Genomic DNA, 22,916 nt, shown 5'->3' with positions numbered 1-22,916 from the left:
CATTCTTACCTTTAGCATGGAAAGGGTCAATGCTAGGCAAGCACTCCTCCAGATCATCTTAAAGGTAAAGGTAAAGGTACCCCTGCCCGTACGGGCCAGTCTTGACAGACTCTGGGGTTGTGCGCCCATCTCACTTAAGAGGCCAGGGGCCAGCGCTGTCCGGAGACACTTCCGGGTCACGTGGCCAGCGTGACATCGCTGCTCTGGCAAGCCAGAGCCGCACACGAAAACGCCGTTTACCTTCCCGCTGGTAAGCGGTCCCTATTTATCTACTTGCACCCAGAGGTGCTTTCGAACTGCTAGGTTGGCAGGCGCCGGGACTGAGCAGCGGGAGCGCACCCCGCCGCAGGGATTCGAACTGCCAACCTTTCGATCGGCAAGTCCTAGGCGCTGAGGCTTTAACCCACAGCGCCACCTGCGTCCCAGATCATCTTAGAAAGCACAAAGTTCTCCAGAGCTTTCTCAGAATATCTCCAGAACAAACATGGGCATTGGTCAAACATTCTCCAAGAAAACAAGGGGAAAATAAACATGGATGGGATGACTCTACCCTACCACCAACCTATCCATGAACATTCAACTTCATCCCATACTTCTGCCAGCTATTATCTTTGCCACTCCCTCCTCCAGTACCTGGTGTGCTGTTATACAGATGCTGGAGGGGGATTTGCTCTGTTCCTCTCCACAGATGGAGGAGCAACAACTCAGTAGGCAGGTGAGAAAGAAGGAATTTTGGGTAAGAAAAAGAGAGTTGATAAAAATGGAAAGGGCTGATTCCACCCCCCCACTCCACCCCCGGCTTGCTAAAAGCACACCCATTCTAGTGAACATGCATTTGTCCCCACAATAACTCAACACATAGGGAAGCATGATTTATTTTGAATGCAGGAACAAAAGTCTGTGTGATGTAAGCAATGTAATCAGCATGGCTCTTGCTAACTCCAGTTATCTAATTCCAGGAACTTATTCCTGAAATACATAAAGAATAGATAAAAGTGCCCCAAAAATGTTCAGAGTCCATTTGCCACACTCTGTGTCATCACTCATCAAGGATTAAGGGAAAGTCTTCTAGACTGCTGTATGTTGTTTCCAGACAGATGACCCCAAAAGATCTCTGTTTCTCACTCATTCCCTTTTAAAGTACTGAATGTTAAGAGTAGCTTCAAATGATACTTTGCTATATAGTAGGGGTGGGGAACTCCAGATGTTCTCGATCCATAGTTACTACCATCCCTGACTATTGGCTAAGCTGTCTGGGATTGGTGGGAGTAGTTGGAGGACAGCAACATCTGGAGGGCTACAGTTTCCTCGTCCCTGCTGTATAGAAATTGGTTGAACAGTTCCCCATGCTTCCTGTTCTTCCAATACAACAGAGCCTTTGCTTCTCCCATACCTGTGAGAGTGCCTGCAGATTTCCTTGGGATATGCAAGACTATATTTCAGATGTGACATTGTTGTGGAGGAACAGAAAGTGTGAAAAATTGCCATGGTGTTCCTGCACAGGAATGCAACATCTAAAGATGTTCTTTGAAGAAATTCAGGGCCTTTTCCATTCCGTGTTAACATTTATTTCTTTGTCCATTTAAGATGACTTATAGGTGGTTCATTACTTCCTTTGTATAGTTTCCAGAAGCATGAGTGCCCAGTGCGTTTGAAGTAAGGTGTTGAAATGGACCTTATAGATCTCAACAGATGTCACCTGGAAATCATGAATCTCATTACTGTGGAGATCTAGTAGGAGCCAAATTTTAAGCTATTCTAACTGAAGGGCATCAGAGGAGCAAGAAACTTAAAATAAAGACCTGACTCTGGCTGCCAGGCAGGACATAAGTAGAACAGCTGACTAAGTAGAAAAAGCTAGGACGATGCATACTGGAATTATTGATGCCAAAGGTTTAGTTTCAGTGTCATGAAGTACCTTTGAAGCTCTTGCCAGCTGAAACTAGATTATTGTTGATGATCTGACAATAGTTTTAAAGCATAGTTCTATGGACTGAAGCTGGGAGGGGCATCAACAAAGTAATGGCTTTCACCAACCTTTGAAGAATAACAGTTAATATAAAATATACCCATCTGGGTTCTCTCTCCCCTCTCTGTTGAGTTAAATATACAAATATCACAGTTATGGCTTACTGTAGTCCACAATGTGAAAGGGACATAGAGCTTGAGACACAGAGTTTAGCATGTACAATTGATGCCACTAGGTCATGACTATATCAAAATGCTCCAAGTACTGTACAACCTTACATTTCCAATTGAGTTTTTACTGAAATCCTGCTAGTCTTTTAAAAAATCAGTCAATCAATCAGAGCCTTACATTATTATTTTTTTAAAATTCAAGCAGCTCTTTTACTTACTTAGCCTAATGTAGCTGCAATTGCTGTTGGATTTTACACTGCAAGTGGGCTGAACCAGTTTTTATGGGTCTCAAATGCCTGCACTCTGACTGCAATGCAGATGGAGTTTATTTGCCAGAATTCTTGCCAAAGGTAAAGGGTTCAGAGCACATGGCTGCCATGCCAAGAGAAATCGACTGCCTTCCAGCAGTGCAGTCAAAGCTACATTTTAAGAACAAGACGGAAGGAATGATTATGTCATGGTAAAAAGTCAACTTGAAGGACTTAACTGGCATTTCGAGTCCACTTTGAGGCTCTTACCTTCACAGCACAAGCTTAAGAGGAGGAAATGGGAAGAGCTTCAGGACTTTGCTGTGTTAATGGGAACCACAATAATGATCTTAAGACTATACAGTATGAAGATGAAGACGCTACGGGGGAGATCTTCTTGTGTATGTAAGTATCTTAAAAGGGATCACAAGGATTTGAGAATGGATAAAGTTGAACTAATTGGTCTCAGTAAAACATGTGGAGTTTTATGCAAGTTAAATGTACACATATTAAATCTGAAGATTCTTCCCTCCAACCAACATCATCAGTATCTTATTCCAAATTCCTCTCTGCAGCAAGTAAGTGCTGTTTTGAAGTGGCAAAGGATATGGAAATGAATCTGGATAATTACACAGATACTAGTGATATCTTGTGGTTTAAATAGGATTAACAATGGCTTAACAATGATGATTTTTGTTTGCACGCACAAGATTGAACTGATGGCTAAACTGAAACACAGAAGTACATTTGTGTCAACTCCTAAGTTCAAATGCGTTCAGTGGAACTTATTTCCTAGTTAATGAGCTTTGGCTTGAACTTTTAACTAGATAATTAATACTGCATAAGTATCAATCACCAGAATAAAGCAAGGGTAATTGAATATCTTCTTTGAGATCTTAAGCAACCATTTAATACCATCCAAAGATTATGTTGGAGGAAGGATAATAAAAGTTCCTGCATCAAAAGCACAGCTCAGGTATCCAAAAGAAAGCAAGTATGGATAATGCTCATGAGCAAAAAACAAAACAAAAAAGCAGCAATATAACAAAATCTTGAAATGACCAAGAACAGCAGATCCTTTCCACCACCTTCTCCCCAACAGTCCCTCTCTCCATAGCATTCATCACTAATCCACAGCGCTGTTTCTCATACTGTTATTCTAGCTTCATGCAGCTCACTCAGCCATAAGAACACACAAACCAAGTAGCCAGGCAAGAATTTTATTTTCTCGGCACAATAATAAAGCACAAAGAGGAAACTCCTAATTCTATAACTAAGCTATAACTAAGTCCAGTGCCACCTACTGACTAAAACATAAGACACTAACAATAACACATTTCTTCCTGAGCCTAGTCTTAGAGACAAGAAGCTCTATAATCATCAGGGTCAAACTCCATGCAACACATTTTATAGTAACTCAAGAGCAACACTCAAATATAAAGAAAACTGCTTCAGAAGAAGATAGTATGGAAAGGGTAAGGACCTTCTCTTCTCCCTCTTTCATTTCTTTGTCCTTGTCACATTTCATGAAGTGGCATTTCCTGTTTTGGTACTATTTCACACACTTGTGCATAACCTGTAATTTTTATCAACCTTATAGCTTGCGCTTCTGTTGCAAGCTCCAAAATGGCCCAATCTTAGAATGTTTGAGTAGGGTGGTGCTATTCTGGAATGGTTGTGTTGCGCATCATTACAGTAATACTTCAAATGTGAGACCATGACGGGCATATAATAATAATTCTGTGTGTTGCAGCCCTGCCCATTCATGATGATGGGGTGGGGAGCAGGAGCAGCTCATGCAGTAAGATGGTTCTGTGTTACCACTTTTCTGCCAGTGGTGTTGCTACTGCATGGTACCAAGACAGTGCTGGAAAGGGTTAAGTCAGGGCTGCATGGGTGCACTGGTGGGAGGGGCAGATTGGTTCCACTGGTGCACCCACTCAGCCTCAACTGCACTGCTACTCTGACCCTATGCTGTGTGGGTACCATCCTGATAAGTGGCAGCTATGTCACTGTAGGAGGACAGCATCCCCACCCTTCCTTGGCCATCTTTTATGAAGAGTAACATTTTGTGTGTGTGAGTTCCTTTTGCTGTTTGCGAGGAAAGGTGAGATAGAAATGTAATTAAATAATAATGACAACCATAACATAGGTTGATTGATTGATTTATTGACTGGGGTTTTTTTACCACACACACACACACACACACACTTTAAAATCAGCATAAAAGAAAACAAAGCAACCCTGTTTTTAAAAGGCAGGATAAAAACATCCCATCCACTCAAGTATGTCACAGATGAGTTAAAAGCCAAAGGCCTAGTGAGAAAGAAATGTTTCTGCCTAAAACCTACGCAATGATTGTGCCAGGTGAGGCTCCCCAGGGAGAGCATTCCACAAGCAGGGAGCCACCACTGAAAAGGCCGATTCTTGTGTTGCCATCCGCCAAATCTCCTGAGGAGGAGGCACACAAAGAAGGGTGCCAGATGACAATTGTAGGGTCTGGGTTCATTCATATGGGGAGAGGTGGTCCTTGAGGTATTGGGATCCTGAGCTGCATAAGGCTTTAAAGGTCAAAACCATTAAAAATATATAATTTAATATATTTTAATATATAATGCAAGAACCACTGAAGATAATGCAGCAATAGACATAGAATGTAAGAAACCTCACATAGTATAAGAACAGGCATTTCTACCATACCACTGAAAGCTCATGAACTGTCTCTGTCTTGCACTTCCTAGCAGCTGCACTTCAGTAACTTGAAAGCTGTATACAGTTCAGTATTTCCTAACTTGATATGCAGTTTGCTAGTGACTACCAGATGTGCAACTATATTGAAGCTTACCAGACATACACATCTGTTCATCAGGCAGGATGTTACTGATCAGACTTCACAATTTTTCAAGCATTTTGGAAAGTCTATGCATTTTAGGATATGGTGTTCAAAATGCATATTAATGTACAAAATTCACACATGTATTTACGTGTAGTGTGTTTGAGAGAGACAGAGGGGCAAAGGATGAATGAATGTGTGGTCTCTCTCTCTCTCTGTGTGTGTGTGTGTGTGTGGTCTGGGTGAGAGGAAGAGATATGTGTGTGGCTGTGTATACATGATGCATATGAGAATCTGGGAGTGGGAGAGATGCATGTATGTCTGTGGCCTCTATGTGTGGCGAATGTGTTTTTGTGCTGCCAGTGCAAGAGAGTGTGTGTGCAGTAAAGCCACATTTTATATTTTAACTGGTACTGGAGAATGCTTCCTGATGTCATTAGGTTGTAATAGCATCAGGTTTTGTGTATGTCTAGAAGAATCAATATTGTGTGAACTTCACAATCAGGACCAGCAGGACATAGCTGACAATGACTGTATTTTGTCTAGTTTTGTGTTGTGCCATGCCCCTAAAGCCGTCATTCTGTGATGGGTGCTTACAGCAATTTCTCAAAATTCAGAATGTGCCCACTGGTCCAGAAGGGTAGACAACCTCTGCCTTAACATAAAATAAGTACCTATTTCTCTTCGTTGAAAGGAATGTTGCTGTTCCTGATTAGTTTGGCTGCAACCAAGAATTTATGCACATTTGCACAGAGCATGGTTTAAATGTTCTGCCACAGCCCTTTCATAATTTCAAAGTGTTTCCCAAAACAATTTAAGTGCAGATCTGCTCAGATTATATGTATCTACGCCAACGGAGGAGAATCTGTGGAAAATGCATTAGTTACATCACACATCCTAATCTTTCTGCAAGATGCAACCCACTCCTTAGCACTCTTTGGCAATGACTAGTCATGCAATGCATCAAGAACTGTAAGTAGTTTTGTTTGTAGGCCAAAAGGTATATTTAAATGCCTCCTTAAAATGAATTCAAAACAAAGAGTTTTAAATAATGTTGTCTCAAGTCTCTTTCACATGTTAATTTCTCCTGGAAAGTAATGACATCAGATTTAAAACTGAAGCTCTCTCCACCTGGATTTGCTGTCAAGCAAATTTAGCTAAGCAGAGGAGAATGTGCTGCACTAGCAGGTGACAAGGTGTCAATAAAGGAATTTGGAGGGTGGGATGGTAACATTGGCCTATTTATTTCCCACTACTATTTTGCTTCCTTGTCTCTGATTTGACAGTGGTTCAGGAGATCAGAGACAAGGATAGGAAGGTATATAAAAGCCTCAAGGCAACCCAACTTCACTGACCTGAGAGTATTGATCATAAGATGGCTCCTTGAAATATTATTCCCTCCTGCCCTATAATTTTGGTATTATAAGGAGTATCCATGTATAACCATTGATCTCTCCAGGACAGGTCAACATGCAATGGTTCGCCCACATCATTTGCTGCCTGTATGCCTTCTCTGGACAGAAAGGGGCCACACCTTTTGTTCATTGAGGACACCAGGGACCACTAATATTTTCTGATTAAAACAACAACCACTAATACTAGCTGATAATAATGTTCTGGCCTGCAGCATCCTTGGTTTTCAAGGTTAAGCATAAAAGAAAAAAGGGAAATGGTGTTATCCTAAGAAGCGGCATATAAATAACAGTGATAATTGGACCATGAAAACATGAAAAGCAAGGACAATATGTATCTAAATCACCTTTCTTTTCCCAGATTAATTTTCAAAATGAAATAATGACTTGAAGCACTCAAGCTTTATTAAAGCAACCCAAGCACAAAAAAGACAAAGTTAAATCTCGGCTCTTACTAACATATGTTCTTCATTTGAAGGGTAGAGCTTCATTTTCATGGACAACTCTTTTTGTAATATTTCCTCATATGCACTATAGTCCAAATATTAAAGCATAAGCCTACAATTGAGCACGGGAGCTAAATTTTACTGCAATCCACTGGATGGAAGGATTTTATTAAACACTAAAATCCTAACACTGCCCCAAAATTCCCACTTAACTGATATCAGAAGTAGATGTTAAGATAGGTTTCAGTGAGGACAATATTAAACAGCATCAGCACTTTCACCTAAATTATACCAGTTTTCTGTTATCAAAATGGTTTTATCTTGACACATCAAAGCAACTTACAATATTGGACATAGCTCCCTGAAGGGGCTTCAACAACTTTTCTCATATGGCTCCTTTGCACCTTGAACCAAAACCCACAGTAGGGCAATATTGTCAGAAACAGTTACAGAATGGTGAACAAGTTTCTGAATTCTCCAGAACGTTTTATCAGGCTAGATGCAACGAGCGGTAGGTAGTTAGGCTGGTGTAAAAGCCATAGTTAGACCCAGATGGGTTAGTTATACTTTAACCTCACTTAAATAAAGGGGACTTGTTAGTCAACAAGCCATCAACATGGCTTGTTGATATCAATGGAACTAAAGCATTACTGAGTTAGTTTGGATCCAACCTGTTAAGCCTGCATTGGTCTTTATCTTAATATGGTGCATAGGAAGAGGGATAAGTTGTAATTGGGTTAAAACTCTTTTAAGCAGTGCTGTGATTAAATCTGCCCTTCAAATTGCTCAGAAGTTTTCTTCCCCTGTGAAAGAAACTGTCGTTTTTCAACCTCTTTCTCAGAACGTGCCTGCTTTTCTTTAGAAGTCTATAAATTATAGCTGATTGATAGATTACATTTATATACCAGCTTTCCTCCCAGAAGCTACCTGGTTTTCCCCTTCCTCATCTAATCCCCAAAGCAATATTATGAGGTAGGTTTGGCTGAAAGGGAGTGACTGGCCCAAGGTCACCCTGTAAGCTTCATGGCCAAGGAGGGATTTGGACCCTAGTCTCCTAGGTCCTAGTCCAACATTCTGAACACACTGGCTAAAGATAAGTGTATATGTCTGCCTGTTAGAAGATTAGTTAGCCAAAATGAAATAGGCTATCTTAAAATAAAACCTGCTATCAGTTAGTATTTTGGCAAGACAGTCATACCAATTTCAAAAGATTTTTATTAACTGTATAATTTCTTTATACGATCACATATGGATGGGCTATAACAAATATTTTTAGCTTTATATTCTAAACTATCTAGGCAATTTGCCCACAAATCGCTCCCTCTAAAGCTTGTATTAGCCTAAACTCTTCCTTGGTGCTTTGCAATCAGCAGCCAGTCCAGCTGTAAATTGTTTAAAATAGGCTGTGCCATTAAATACGCCCTGCTGCGTAATTGAGCACCACTGCTAAAATACTGCATACATAATGGAAAGAGAGGATGAGCCTGAAGATAGCAGCAGTAAATCCTAAAAAGCACAGGCAAAATAATTCAGAAAGAAAACTGAAAAATCGTCCTCGGACATTCTATTTTAAAGGAAAGGCTACAAGATTGTTGTACCTCTTACAATGGTTGTATCCAAAGAAATCATCCTACCAAGACTTGACTTTTAACCCTTAGACAGAAATGATGGCAGTCCCCTTCTGAGGGAAAATGGGTCCAGAGATTCCTTCTACCGGTTGTATCAGATGGCAAAAGGCATTGCTGATGAATCTGGAGATACTAAAGCAGTAGCCTTTACAGGTGAGGACTTCAGCTCCAGAGACACTTGTATGGTAATGCACGTAGACATGTTACGTGTTGTTGCTATTGTTGTTGTTGAACATTACAGGCTCATTTGGGGGCTGTGCCAGTTGTGCAATTTTGTTTCTTCTTAATGTGTGTAATTCCAACATTGCAATGTGTATGGAGCAAGAATGCAGTGGAAGGGCAGCTCCAGGACCTTTTTGCACAATGATGTGATCAGCAGGAGCACCAGGAAAGTCTTACTGTACTCTTCACTCTGCTAAGTGAATGGGGTGATATCAAGGCTTTCAGGTTTTACCACTGTCTGTGACAGATTAGCACACAGAAATTCGAAAAATGTGTGAACTAATAAAACAAAGGCTGGGTGCTTCTCTTGGCAGGGTTCCCAGTTCATACTAGCATTTTAAAGAGTAAATGCTTCCATGAAAGATTGTTTGCTGATCTAATTAGAAGCTCAAGGTTGCATTTCAGCTGGCTGAAGACCTTTTGTTAAAGCTCCATGTGTTTTAAAAGTTGAATTTATGTAGTCAGAAGGTAAGTACCACTGAATTCAATGAAGCTTATTGTCAGATAACTATCCATAGGATTGCACTTTGTCACCCTTTGCCAGCTCATTATTCTATGACTACCAACTAATCCTTTAAAATTGAGTATTACCGGTATATGGTGTACTGCTGCTCTTTGAGGAGTGGGGTGTGTATGCAATGGCCAGCAAACACAGTTGTCTGTATGTTTGGACACCCATTGGGGCTGTGGCTATAGAGCCACCATGCATTTCAGAGTTTATCATTACTCCACTGCTCTTGGATTGTGAAAAGAGCGTTTGTTGTTACTTATTTGCTCCTCTATTGCTAAATATGTTATGCATGTGGAACACAAGTGGTGCTGTGGCCTAAACCACTGAGCCTCTTGGGCTTTCCAATCGCAAGGATGGCAGTTCGAAATCACACAATGGGCTGAGCTCCAGCTGCTCTGTCCCAGCTCCTGCCAACCTAACACTTCAAAAGCACACCAGTGCAAGTAGATAAATAGGTGGGAAGGTAGATGGTGTTTCTGTGCACTTTGGCTTCCATCACAATTTCCCATTGCACCAAAAGCAGTTTTGTCATGCTGGTCACATGACCTGGAAATCTGTCTGTGGACAAACGCCTGCTCCCTTGGCCTGAAAGCGGAGATGAGCTCCACACCCCATAGTCGAATTCAACTGGATTTAACCATCCATGGGTCTTTTATCTTTTTTTACCTATGCATGCAATAGGGCAGATATCATTTGATGAATAATGCTACTTTAATAATATGGTCCTGGACTTTCAGTCCACGATCAAAAAACTGAGAATGCACATATGCAAAAAAATAAAATCTACAGAGGCCAAAAGAAATCCCATAAACTCAGATCCAAGGAGAATAGCTTGTGCCAATTCAACATAAATTTATATTTTCACACAAACCACTATAGGCCACCTATACTGAAAGGTGGTTTAAAAGCAAGCTTTCTCTTTAATTGGCAGTTCTGCAAATGTTATTAACCTGAGTTCAATGAACAATGGAATCCCACCCTGAATTGTTAAACTTAAAGTAAACCTTTAGAGCAATACTTTTCTATGCCATATATCCAAACACCTATATTCTAAATATTATGTGCTATGTGAAACTAAAGGTATGATGTAACATGCAGAATCTTAAAAAGGCATACATTTGGTATCTTTAGGATGAATGTTGGTCTCTGGAAAGAAAAGAAGCAACACATTTCTATTCCAGTTGGGAAGTATACCTGCATTCCCTACATTCCCACTGTTAGTATTTGATGCAAACAAGAAAAGGCCAAGAAAACTGGAATCCATCCTGCCTTCAATAGAGAGCTGCAGATGGTTGGAAATCTGGCATTATATTGAGAGAAAGACATCTGTTAAGAAGTGGAGTTCACAACGCCTGCAATTCCCTCCACACACCCCCAACGTCAAACAAGCTCATGTTAAAGATTAGGAAACATTTTTGATTAGGAACAACTATGAAATTATAAAATGGTATGTGAGTGGAGAATATCTATGTGAACAAGCAAAACTCTCAGGGATAAGACCAGACAAGAGGTATCTTCCTGACATCTATGATTTCCTATGTGGAAGTAATTTTTGTATGAGGGGAACTGAGCTATATGAAGTGGCACAGACTAGGCACAGATTTACCATCTTATTTGCTATTTGTGAAAACTAGGCTTCTATCCCAATAAAGTCCTGAACCTCACTGCATAGTCAATGCAGGGTGGTCCACTGGGGCACAATCCCACCACCACCACTCCTGCTTTCATGAAAGAATGCAGAATGCAGGCTGTGGTGCTGTAGGGGTTTGCCCTGCTCACAACCAACACAGCTGGGGGCAATAAATCCCCACAGTCTGCACATTTGGCATTTTTGAGAAGGGACTCTCTGTGAATACCAATGCATGGACATAGAATTTTTCCATACAAAAGAGAAATCGTAATATCAGTTGGGTCCATCCTGATTGCTCCTACTATGCAGACAGCAGGGAGTGTGTTGCTGGGCACAGTTGCAGTGGGGTGGCTAGCCTGAGCACCTCAACAGCTCTCCACCCAGTTTTGTTCAATTCATGGAGGGAAGGAGGACTGAATCCTAGGAGCGCACATAACATCTGTGGCATAGCAGTGGGGTTAAAAAGTGTGATTCCTCCACTATGTAACCACTACATAGGCCCTTTGGGCGGTTCCCTCACTGCAATAAGTGAGATTACAGGGAACCAGGCAGAGGGCCTTCTCGGTAGTGGCGCCCACCCTGTGGAATGCCCTCCCATCAGATGTCAAGCAAATAAACAACTATAAGACATCTGAAAGCAGCCCTGTTGAGGGAAGTTTTTAATGTCTAATGTTTTACAAATTTTTATGTGCTGTAAGCCGCCCAGAGTGGCTGGGGAAACCCAGCTGGATGGGTGGGGTATAAATAATGCAACAACAAAAACAACAGCAACAACAATCTCTTGTTACATGTTGGGATTAAAAGGTGTTTTCTGGGTTTGGAAAGTCCGAAGAATGCTGAGAGCAACAACATGACAGATGGATGCTCAGGACAGAACTGCACGCTGAGAATACATTTCCCAAGCTGCTCATTTTGTAAAAATAATTTATTTTTTTTACAGAGTAGAATTGGCAAGTGGGAGTGGAAACATTTCCTGTAGATACAGTTCTCACCTCAGGGCTTCCCTTCACCTTACTCAGGGCCATACTCAGGGGTGGGGTGATTTCAGCAGGAGAATAAATGAGTAGGAGAATAATTAAGCATTTCCCTCACGTAATTATCTTTCACAATTCCCCACATTATGTTATGTAGCCACCATGTGTTTTGGAACTCAATGTTGCTCCACCTTCACAACCATGTTTGCATGTGTCCACAGCTACACTTATTCCTTCAGTCTCTGGAACTGTTAAGTTCAGCACATTTCTAAAGCACCAAGCTTAGTAATTAAATATTAATAATAATGCTACACAGCCATAAATAACATGGAAAAAATAAGACCACAGAAGTGGCTTCAAAGTGTAATCATATTACATATGGTTGGTTTGTGCCCAATGACTCTACTACCCTCAATTACTTTTGGAGGCTACAATATATTTTCTGACATTTCTATAATTTGAATAAAAACAAAATATGCAGGAAGGCTGCTTAAGCTAAAGTATGCCAGAAACATCTGAGAAAACAGGCACTTAACATTAGTCAGTTTAAACTGTAAATCCTCTGACTTTCAGATGAGTCACTGCACTGCTGGGCAAAGGATTCTTTAATTTTTATCTTTAATGAAATGCAAAAATTTGGTAATACTGCATTAGGGAAAATGATCCGATGTTTGATGTTCAAAGGAATTAAGGCTGATGTGACTAGCAGCCAGATCTGACAAGTACAGTAATAACAGTAATATTTAGTAACACTTCAAGGGTAATTCTGGGTTGTCCCCAAGTCTGAGCTAATGAGAACCCTTCCCATTCTGGGAAATGGGATAATCATCATGAAAGTGATGACTTTACCCCTCCAAGGATCTAATTCTGGCTCCAATGATGAAAGGGTATCTATTCAGATGCAGGGTTTCCTGCTGCACGTTCAGAAGTCTTTCTGGAAGTTGACAGCTGAGGGTCCCTTTTTCCTCATCCAGGAAAAAAAGTGACAAGTGGGGTTCTTTCCTGGGCCAGTTGTTCTTCAGCATCTTTATAAATGATGGATGAAAGTTATTGAAGAGATGCTCATCAAATGTACAAATGAAACCAAACTGGAAGGGGTAGCCATGCTGCTGAAGACAGAATCAGGATTCAAGAAGACGTTAACATATTGGAGAACTGGGCCCAAACAAACAGAATTAAATTCAATCAGGACAAATGTAAGGCTCTACACTTAGGCAAGAATAACAAGCTGCACAGATAGAAGATGGGGGGCACCTGGTACATTTGCTGCAGCAGCAGCAGCAAAAAAACAAAAACAAAAAAACCCTAATCCTATTCTAGGCTGCATCAACAGAAGTAGAGTGCCCTGCTCTATTCTGCCTTGGTCTGACCACACCTGTGGTCCAGTACTGTGTCCAGTTCTGGGAGCTACAATTTAAGGATACTGACAGGACGGAAGATGTGCAGAGCAGGGTGACCAAGATGATCAAGGGTCAGGAAACCAAGCCTTGTAAGGAACAGTTGAGGGAACTGGGTATGTTTAGCCTGGTAAAGAGGCGACCGAAAGGAGATATGATAGCCATCTTCAAATATCTAAAGGGCTGTCACCTGGAGGATGGAGCAAGCTTTTTTCTCCTGCTGTAGAGGGTAGGACACGAACCAGGGGCTTCAAGATACAAGAAAGGTGATTCTGACTAAACATCAGGAAGAACTTTCTGACAGTAAGAGCTGTTCAGCAGTGGAACAGACTCCCAGAAGATGTGGTGGTTAGACTCTCCTTCCTTGGATGTTTTTAAGCAGAGGTTGGATGACCATCTGGCTTGCATGATTTAGTTGAGATTCCTGCACTGCAGGGGGTTGGACTATATGACCCCTGGACTCCCTTCCAACTCTACAATTCTTTGATTATATGATTCACATATTACATTTCTATCTTGGTTTTTTTTTAAAGAAGTGTGAATGTGACACTGACAAATTCACTAAAAAAATAATTCAAGACACTCTGTAATGAGCCAGGGTTGCCAGTGGTCTAGGATAGGAGTAGCTGATGGTGATATTCTCCAGGTATGGTTGGACTATAGCTCCCATCACACCTAAGCAATGGCTGTGCTGACCAGGGCTGATGACAGTTGTAGTCCAACATCAGGAAGGCACCACTTTGACTTTCAGCACAGAGTGCTGAAAAATGGGCAACAAGTCAAGTTTACAGCTGAGATAAAGTCACTTGAGAGTACATCTACTTTCCCCTCTGTATCTTTGTGTGGTTTTGCCTCCCACAGCTGCACAGTGTAGGAGAAGCAGATAGGTGTAGTCTTAATGCAATGCTGCCACCAACACCTACCATTTGTGACACTTTTAGCATGCATGCTACAGATTCTACATCAATGATCTATAGCGATCTGCTGCAGTTACTATAGCCGTAGCAACACACCATTAATGTAGACTCAAAGGCATGCAGTTGTATGCTCTGCAATAGCTTTCCTCAACCTACCAACCTCCAGATGTTTTGGACTAAGACTCCCATCAGCTCCTGCTGGCATGGCCAATAGTCAGTGACGGTGTAAGTTGCAAACATCTGGTGAGGGAAGTCTGCTCTACAACATGTTGAAGACATGGCTTATTCAGACGAGAACACTTACAACCCATGTCAGATGGAGAAAACATAAAGTGAGAGCATAAGGTAAGGAAGGATTAACTGATAGCAGACGGCGCACAAGAGATTAGGCTGTGGTGATTCCGGAAAGGCTGCACTTCAGTAAGCACCTTGTCGTCTTTCCGCTTGTCTCAGCTGAAGTGATTCCAGCTTTCCCAAGCAGCCGTTGTGGCATATGCCCATCTAGCTACTTCCTCTTAGGCAGAGCTTCTCTGCGGGTGGGAGGACAAGAGTTATGCAAACATTATGCAGGGAGCTAAATTATCCACAAGGATAAACAGCAAGGATTTGTAGGAAGAAATGTTCATTTGCAGACTGATAAAACTTTGTCAACATACCAGTCGAAACTAAGGGAGGTCATATAAACGTATCAATGAAACTGCCTTATATTGAGTCAGACCATTAATTGCTCTGTGCTACAGTATCAGCTGATTGTCGGGGCTTTAAAATGTCCTGCAGTGCTCTATTAAAGCACCAAGGACCAAGCGACTGGTCACTGGTGCTTGCACAGAGCCCTACACAGCACTTAGAAGCACCAACAATGAATTGATTGCTTCAAAGCCCATGCAATTTAATTTCAAATTGTGCAGGCAAAAATGAGTTACCTGGCGTAATTGACAGGTGACCCACAAGTGTGTGGGCTTGGACCATAGAGGAAGGGGGAGATAAAAGTTTCAGCTCACCAGCTGAATCCAGTTCCCCACTCCTGCTCTATAGCATGGTCACTAATTGCTTAAAAAGAGGAAATGGATCAACGTAAGAATAGATTTTTTAAAAAGGGCACTGATTTGCATGATCAAATTTGTGTATGTTAATTTATACGTAATAAATGTGTCTTGCCCAGTGAGGAATCAGAACTGCAGTAACAGCTTCCTGGCAGCGGTGTCACTGTTGCATACTAGGAGGGGAAGGCAAGGTGGCAGGAAAGTTAGGGTTGCACAGGATCACCAACGAGAGTGCTAGACTGACTCCAAATGTGTGCCCATGTAGCCCTGACCTCACTGCTGCCTTGCTCCTCCTGATGCATCACAGTGACTCCCTTTCTGATAAGCTACTGCTGCAACTCTGCCCCAAGCTGCTCCTTTCTAAACAGAAATAATATATACTCCCATAGGAGGAAAGATTGTGACCACAGGACCTGTGTTCCAGCTCAGTTTGCTTTCCAGGTGCTAACCACTGATGACCAACTTCAGGATCTTTCATTTTCCTTCCTATTTTTGCTTATCTTTAAACTGGCCTTGGACAGAAAGCTCTTCACACAGAAGACTGACTTCTATACAAAACAGTACACTTGGCGACCCTATTCCTTTATTCAGGATCTGAGGCTGAGGTCTATACTAGACCTACTGCTTCTGACCTTTTAACTAAATGTGACAGGGACTGACTCTGGAATCTTCTGCCTAGAAAGCATGTGCTATCACTGTGCTATAGCTGTTTACACTCTTAACCACTGATGGCAAAGAATCAGGATGTAGTCAGCCTGCAGCAACCTTTATGGGAACTATACATGGTAGCCAATATGTACACGTTCACACACTAATTCCAAGTGACAGTCCGGGCAAGAAAATCAGAATATGTTAAGCCCAAGCAAAAGGGGGCAGGAGGTGAACATGGAATGTATTCTGCTCTAAGAGTGTCAAAACCAAAAGAGGTCAGGGTAGGTTGTGGTTCTGCAAAGATTAAGACTGGAATGATTGGTTAGTGCAAAACTGGAGTCACAAGATCAGAAAAGAAAGCAAGAGTCTAGGTAGAATCCAGGAAAGAGGTAAGGCAGCAGTAATCAAGGAAATGACCTGCTGTATCATCCAGAAATAAAAGCAATAACCAAACAAAGCTCAAAACCTAAGTCATTCCCTGTGCTAATTGTTGATGAGTACATAGGTCTTTGTCTGGAAGGCCAGAAATTAGCCATGGCCACCCTAGAAACATGGCCTGTTTCTTGGGAGAAAAGCGATGACAAACCCAGACAGAATCTTAAAAAGCAGAGACATCACCTTGCCAACAAAGGTCCGTATAGTTAAAGCCATGGTTTTCCCAGTAGTGATGTATGGAAGCGAGAGTGGGACCATAAAGAAGGGTGATCGCCGAAGAATTAATGCTTTTGAATTATGGTGCTGGAGGAGACTCTTGAGAGTCCCATGGACTGCAAGAAGATCAAACCTATCCATTCTGAAGGAAATCAGCCCTGAGTGCTCACTGGAAGGACAGATCCTGAAGCTGAGGCTCCAATACTTTGGCCACCTCATGAGATGAGAAGACTCCCTGGAAAAGACCCTGATGTTGAGAAAGATTGAGGGAACAAGGAGAAGGGGACGACAGAGGATGAGATGGTTGGACAGTGTTCTTGAAGCTACAAACATGAGTTTGACCAAACTGCAGGAGGCAGTGGAAGACAGGAGTGCCTGGCGTGCTCTGGTCCATGGGATCATGAAGAGTCGGACACAACTAAATGACTAAACAAAAAACAACAACAACCCTAGAGAACATAACTTCTCTCAAGGCAAGCTGATGCAGGTTGATTCTCTGCTGCCCTAATAGCCTCGGCCCAGTATATCTGAAGGAGCACATCCACCCCCATTGTTCAACCCGGACACTGAGGTGCAGCGCCAAGGGCCTTCTGGCGGCCCTCACTGCAAGATGCGAAGTTACAGGGAACCAGGCAGAGGGCCTTCTCGGTAGTGGTGCCCACCCTGTGGAACACCCTCCCATCAGATGTCAAAGAAATAAACAACTATCTGATGTTTAGAAGACATCTGAAGGCAGCCCTGTTTAGGGAAGTTTTTAATTTCTAATATTTTACATTTTTTTATGTGCTGTAAGCTGCCCCGAGTGGCTGGGGAAACCCAGCCAGATGGGCAGGGTAATAATAATAATAATAATAATAATAATAATAATAATAATAATCTCAGATATGTAAACCTCATTGACAATAAAGAGGCCCTGATCTTCAGCATTAGCTGCTACTGTTCACTGCAGTGATCTGTGATGATGTTTTATAAGCCAGACAAGTTTTCTCCAGACTGCATTGCTATAAATTATACGTACATTTGGCGATGGAGAGACGTGGGTGACTCAGCTAATAAATGGATCCAGAAATGGTGGGACCAGACCTTCCGTCACCTCATGTGAAAACAATTGGGCAATGCCTAGTTCTCACTTTGTGAATCATGACTCCAGGACTGTGCACTTTTCTATTATTAAGATGTCCCTTATTAAAGTTAGATGTTATAACTCCCTTGAGTAGAGAGAGTTGGCCCGGGCAGTGATTTAGCATATTTTGCCAGTAGTCATACTTGAAATCAACACAATTTTTCAGGATTAACCATGTCAGACAAAAGGGGCCAGCTCTGCTCTAAGAATGTCCAAAGAGAGAGGCAGAAAAACATAGCAACTTGGTGGCTCAAATCAGTCATTGCTTATGCTCAGTATTGCAGGTATGGTGTATTGTGCTGTCTTCTTGTACACTGTGGAGGTGAGCCATACATTTATAAATAAATATTTTAAAGTAGGTCTTTATTTATGTAAAGGTAAAGGGACCCCTGACCGTTAAGTCCAGTCGCAGACGACTTTGGGGTTGCGGTGCTCATCTCGCTTTACTGTCCAAGGGAGCTGGTGTTTGTCCACAGACAGTTTTTCTGGGTCATGTGGCCAGCATGACTAAGATGCTTCTGGCAAACTAGAGCAGCACACAGAAATGCCGTTTACCTTCCCACTGGAGTGGTACCTATTTATCTACTTGCCCTTTGACACGCTTTCAAACTGCTAGGTTGGCGGGAGCAGGGACAGAGCAATGGGAGCTCACCCTGTCACAGCGATTCGAACCATCAACCTTCTCATCGGCAAGCCCTAGGCTCTGTGGTTTAGACCACAGCGCCACCCGCTGTGTATGTATGTAGGTATGCAGTACCTGTCAATTGCAGCATTTATTCTAATAAAGGTGCTGCACCATGCAATACAAATGTAACCAGCAATTAGTGGGCAATCCTCATTCATGAGGAATAACTGCAATCCTTAACCCCCGAACCCCTCAAGGCTTTGGCTGAGAGGTTTTCAACCTGGGACTCTCCGGTCTATGTTCAACAAACAGCTATATTACACTGGATCTCAGAGGAGGGGTTGAGGTGGGAAGCTGAATGGGAAAGTTAAGGAAAGTAAACTCAGCTAGTGGAGTATGCTCTGTAGTGGAGCACTATAGGAATATGCTGCTGGAGCCGTAGGCCTTTAGAGGGAATGCACCATACTTCTTTCTTCTGCATATTAGTTTTGCTATTTGGGGGGAAACTGAACGAAATACATAAATGACCAGAGGAAGAAAACATCACTACTGAATAATCCTGGCAAAGTTATCTCTTGCTTGTTGTATGTCAGGCACAGGAAACCTGTGGCTCTAGAGCACGGGTGTCAAACACAAGGCCCATGGGCCGAATCCGGCCCGCCAGACCTGGTCATGTGGCCCGTGTAGCCGCCGCCGGCCGCCAGCCTTCACCTTTTATTCTCGTTTGTTTGTTTTTTGACACAAGAAAGCCGCCTCTTCAGCGCATGCGCGGCAGCCTACAAACCAGAGAACGTCTGCCCTCTAGCGGTGCTGGCTGTTCTACACAGGAAACTTGCCATTATTCTATGTTTCTGCTTTCAGAGCTAGTTATTACTTACATTATTACAAAAAACCGTAATAATTGAATGCAGTAACAATAATTTATGATAATAAAGAGTGGACACATAGTCCTACAGATACAACTGGCCCTTTGAGGGTGACCAAACTGCTGATGCGGCCCCCGATGAATTTGAGTTTGACACCCCTGCTCTAGAGGAATTGTTGTATAACCGATTGATGTCAGCCCTACTTCCAGCATGGCCAATATTTAAGAAAGTTGGGAGCTGTGGTCCAACAACATCTGGTTCCCCATGACTGACTTACATAGAGTCCTTAACAAAATGCGCTGAAATTATGGTCACATCATTAATGTTGCATTTATTAACTGCCAGTGTTGACAGCAGATGTCTCAAAGGGCCAACAACACAAAATACAGTATAATTATGTGTGTGAAACTTGTTGCTACAAGTTCATTTTTATTTATTTTTTGCTCTATATTTTATAATAGATTTTGCTCATACTTCAACACAATTGCTTTCAATGCATTTAGCAGCCAGAAACCTATAAATTCTCAGTAAAGTCTTGGTAGTCATATCCAAAATTCTGTTGTCAAATCAGAAAACAACTCCAATTAATCTGTAGAACCCCCCCTTTTTTTTAGTGGATGGGATATTGGCTGTTAGTAGTAGTTACTGAGACGTAAACAACCCAGAGCCATTTCCTCAAACAGACTTACACAATAATGTTACAATAAAAATATTAACATTCTTTCCCAATACGAATGCACATGGAGGCTTGTGATGGCCGGCTGGGATATATATCCCTGTTTCTCCTTTCTGCAGCAGTGCCTGGACTGTAAGGCTGCCAGATCAGGAAACATTTCAGCTGACGTAGTTCTAATAAACCATCAACTCCTAAAGGAGTTGAGGAGAGCACTCTTCTATAGGTAATATAGGCACATGGTCTATTGAGCAAAGTACCTCAGATAGCATTGGCTCAATCCCCTGCAGTAGAATCAGAAAAGGGCAACCCAGATAATTAAGGGGTTGGAACAATTCACCTGTGAGGAAAGTGGAGGAAGAACAGGACAGGCTGCAGGTAGCATACTAGCCTAAGCTAATGTAAGGCCACAGAGGCTATCTGGGTCTCCAGTGACAAAGCTGGATCTACTAGTACCCACTTAGAAGGACGTTAGTGCATACAGAATCACAGACTTGCAGAGTGATAGATGGCAACGTGTTTCCCTTCTGGGAAGAGGCAGTTGTGGCTATCCCAAATTAGTCTCCTGTAGATCTGCAGGGTGTAGAATATATATTTACAACCATAGCACACTCCAATAACTGCTCCAGCCATGTGGATTCTCTGCTGTCGTCCCTCTCAGCAAAGATAGGCTGCTGGGTCCTTTGCTTCTAACTACCATATGTAGATTATTACTAGCTCAATGAGCCACATGTGAAATCCAGTCTAGAAAACCCAGCAGTTCCTCACAAAAAAATGGCAGACTGACTTAAGCTACCATGTTTTACAAAAACACATCAGGCATTTGAACAGTTTTCACCAGCATATTTCATGTGTCACTGTTGCCTAGTAGGCAAAAGTGACTCATATGTGACTCACATGTCTGTGATCAGCTGCCCAGATTAAGACCATGTAACCAAAATTTACACCCACTAATCATCCTAATCTGAGAAACACTGAAATGCTGACAAAAGGCCACCTGGCATTTGAATGGGACAAAAAACTTCAGTCCTGAAACTTGGAGTATAGTGGTCGGTTATGCATTGCCAAAAAAAGAGGAACCACATCACCAGAACTGAGGACAAAGTTCTGTAAGAAATGTGCAACATGTCAATTTCTATGTTGTAAATCAAAATAAAGCCAGGCAGTCTTTAAATAGAGAACATCTTCAAAAGAGGGCTTTCCCCTGAGTGCCCTTCAAATGTGGACTCCCCTCTGTAAAGTAGGATGGAACTGGGACTTCCATATGAAGTTGCCATGTACTGGATAAGACCACTGATCTTTATAGGTCAGCATTATTATTTAGTCTGCCTAGCGGTTGTTCCCCAGAGTCTCAGGTAGAGAGGTCTTGTCCAATCCAGCTAGTTCCATGGATCCAGCCTACTCCCAGCCTCAATGATTTAAGCAGAAAACCTATCCCCTGATCCCCCATTGCACATAGACCCTATGAACCACACACCCACAGAGGTTCAGGGCACGCTGTGCAGCATTTGTATAATTATGTCTACTTCTGCTGTTTCATTCTTAGGCTGTATTTGGCAAAAGCTGTAAATAAAAGAAAATAAATGTCTAGGGAATGTGTCCTAATCTCTTTCCTGCTTTGGAACAAATAAACTGCAGACTAACAAAAATTTGCCTGACAGTCCTTCTTTCCTGCCATGCCTCTGTTGTCTATTCCAGCAAACTGCTCTCTGATTTACTGACCTGTATCCTAATGACAGTCTGTCTTTATTCACATTTTCAGGAAATCTGCTTGATGGACAAGTGAGACATCTGTCTTGGAGCAGAAGAAAGCTTACAACTCACTGTCTGTAGCCTTGGGTTATAGGTGAGGAAACAGCAAGACCTTGACAGATCGCCATGGCAAGTCAGCCTACTGCTGACCTGATTTTTTTAGCCTTAGGAAGAAATTGATTCCTTTCCCTTCATCTTAATAGATACATCTTCAGAAAAATCTACTGTGTGTTGGGATTGTGGAAGGAGCATAATAAATGCAGATCTTGGATCTGTTTATATATTATTTAAGCTTTCTGTCCAGTGGCTGAATGGTCTCTTCTTGCAAACCCAGCTCAAGAACCACTTTCTTTAAAAGTGCTAGAAAAAACTGGCTGAACTCCTAATCTAAATTCTACCATATTTACATTAATTTTTAAATTTATTTTCATCCAAATATAGCCCAGGAAATAGCCTTTGGTATTGTGATGGTTAAGTAAGTACCTGGTGTCATAGTAATGGCATTCTTTAAGGTTTTCTATTCTGAGGGTCCTAGGTAGGTGGAAAGGTGGGAGAAATAAATGAGATGGATGATAGAGACTTCTTTACTTTAAATGCAGATTTACCACTCTACATTTTTTGTGGGGGAGGGAAATCTTGCATATAAGAGTATGCGACTGTTCAAAAGCCTATAGGGATGGGTAATGAATAATCAAAGCAGAAAGAGATTTGAAGTTAGGCAGAATAAAAATATATTAGAGCGCATCTATTACATTTGGAGTCCAGCCAAGATATTCTTAGGTTGATGCTACCTATTACCCATGAATGCATGTAACAAAACTGTAGCAGCTGTTTTTTGTTTTTGTTTTTAAAGGGGAAAGCCATTTCTGGAAGCACAGTTAGAAGCAGAGCAGTGGTAAAGAGAAATGGTGCTCAACCTCCCTCCCTCCACTGCTTTTTTGCTGAAAACACACACACACACACACACACACACACACACACACACTTCCCTATGAGCATGAAGATCTGTGTTTATACTTGCAGACATGGATCTGAAGCCTAAAGGGGAAGGAAGCAATATGGACAAGCAAACACAGGTGAGGCACTAACACTTCCCTGCCACTCTCCCACTTTTAATTGTGCCTTCCTAAACCTGCTTTTCTCTATGGCACAGGAAGTGGCAGTCAGGTTTTTAT

The 22,916-nt window shown here is 42.0% G+C and overlaps 1 protein-coding gene and 1 long non-coding RNA gene across 3 annotated transcripts in view; one reads left to right on the top strand and one right to left on the bottom strand.

Annotated features, from left to right (window-relative positions):
• The window catches only part of NAV2 (neuron navigator 2), a 535,652-nt gene that overhangs the window by 290,688 nt on the left and 222,048 nt on the right, over nucleotides 1-22,916 (bottom strand). The gene's annotated exons all lie outside the window — the stretch shown is intronic.
• LOC309363872 lies at nucleotides 3,756-22,723 on the top strand. Its single transcript, XR_014165619.1, has 3 exons — nucleotides 3,756-3,862; nucleotides 21,752-21,835; nucleotides 22,595-22,723. It is a non-coding gene; the product is annotated as an uncharacterized lncRNA (long non-coding RNA).

The sequence above is a fragment of the Podarcis melisellensis genome, assembly GCF_964234715.1.
Source record: "Podarcis melisellensis genome assembly, chromosome: 1".
Lineage (NCBI taxonomy): Eukaryota > Metazoa > Chordata > Lepidosauria > Squamata > Lacertidae > Podarcis > Podarcis melisellensis.
The sequence above is the reverse complement of the archived record's forward strand: the minus strand, read 5'-3'. Positions and strand labels throughout refer to the sequence as shown.